We start from the raw sequence: 1,899 nt of genomic DNA on the forward strand, positions 1-1,899 counted from the left end.
CTTCCCCCCGGGAAAAAAAACTTCCATATTTCCACCCCACGATGCCCGGGGAAGGTAGCCCAGGCCCGGGGGAGGCCACCCCCGGGTCCGGGGAACTGCGCCCCCCGCTGGTCGCCCGGGGAATTGCGTCCAAAAGGTGAAAAAAATACTTTGAAAATACTTTGAAATTCCTTACCCACTCGAGCCCGGGATTCATGCCCAGGGCTGTGGAAGTGTCCCTGGGCACGTCCGAGCGTCTTCCCCCCCCGGGAAAAACAAGTTCCAGATTTTCACCCCACGCTGCCCGGGGGAGGTAGCCCGGGCCTGGGGGAGGTCACCCCCGGGTCCGGGGGACTGCGCCCCGTGCTGGACACCCGGAGAAATGCATCCAAAAGGAGAAAAAAACACTGAAAACAGTTTGAAATGGTTCACCCACTCTTCCCCGGGATTCATGCCCAGGGCTGTGGAAGTGTCCCTGGGCACGTCCGAGCGTCTTCCCCCCGGAAAAAAAAAAGTTCCATATTTCCACCCCACGATGCCCGGGGAAGGTAGCCCGGGCCCGGGGGAGTCCATCCCCGGGTCCGGGGAACTGCGCCCCCCGCTGGTCGCCCGGGGAATTGCGTCCAAAAGGTGCAAAAAATACTTTGAAAATAGTTTGAAATCGTTCGCCCACTCTTCCCCGGGATTCATGCCCGGGTCTGTGGAAGTGTCCCTGGGCACGTCCGAGCGTCTTCCCCCCGGGAAAAAAAACTTCCATATTTCCACCCCACGATGCCCGGGGAAGGTAGCCCAGGCCCGGGGGAGGCCACCCCCGGGTCCGGGGAACTGCGCCCCCCGCTGGTCGCCCGGGGAATTGCGTCCAAAAGGTGAAAAAAATACTTTGAAAATACTTTGAAATTCCTTACCCACTCGAGCCCGGGATTCATGCCCAGGGCTGTGGAAGTGTCCCTGGGCACGTCCGAGCGTCTTCCCCCCCCGGGAAAAACAAGTTCCAGATTTTCACCCCACGCTGCCCGGGGGAGGTAGCCCGGGCCTGGGGGAGGTCACCCCCGGGTCCGGGGGACTGCGCCCCGTGCTGGACACCCGGAGAAATGCATCCAAAAGGAGAAAAAAACACTGAAAACAGTTTGAAATGGTTCACCCACTCTTCCCCGGGATTCATGCCCAGGGCTGTGGAAGTGTCCCTGGGCACGTCCGAGCGTCTTCCCCCCGGAAAAAAAAAAGTTCCATATTTCCACCCCACGATGCCCGGGGAAGGTAGCCCGGGCCCGGGGGAGTCCATCCCCGGGTCCGGGGAACTGCGCCCCCCGCTGGTCGCCCGGGGAATTGCGTCCAAAAGGTGCAAAAAATACTTTGAAAATAGTTTGAAATCGTTCGCCCACTCTTCCCCGGGATTCATGCCCGGGTCTGTGGAAGTGTCCCTGGGCACGTCCGAGCGTCTTCCCCCCCTGAAAAAAAAAGTTCCATATTTCCACCCCACGATGCCTGGGGAAGGTAGCCCGGGCCCGCGGGAGGTCACCCACGGGTCCGGGGCAATGCGCCCCCCGCAGGACAACCGGGGAAATGCATGCAAAAGGTGAAAAAAACACTTTGAAAATAGTTTCAATCGTTCTCCCACTCTTCCCCGGGATTCATGCCCGGGGCTGTGGAAGTGTCCCTGGGCACGTCCGAGCGTCTTCCCCCCGGGAAAAAAAACTTCCATATTTCCACCCCACGATGCCCGGGGAAGGTAGCCCAGGCCCGGGGGAGGCCACCCCCGGGTCCGGGGAACTGCGCCCCCCGCTGGTCGCCCGGGGAATTGCGTCCAAAAGGTGAAAAAAATACTTTGAAAATACTTTGAAATTCCTTACCCACTCGAGCCCGGGATTCATGCCCAGGGCTGTGGAAGTGTCCCTGGGCACGTCCGAGCGTCTTCCCCCC

The sequence above is a fragment of the Crinia signifera genome, unplaced genomic scaffold, assembly GCF_055691185.1.
Source record: "Crinia signifera unplaced genomic scaffold, ASM5569118v1 HAP2_SCAFFOLD_240, whole genome shotgun sequence".
Taxonomy (NCBI): Eukaryota; Metazoa; Chordata; class Amphibia; order Anura; family Myobatrachidae; genus Crinia; species Crinia signifera.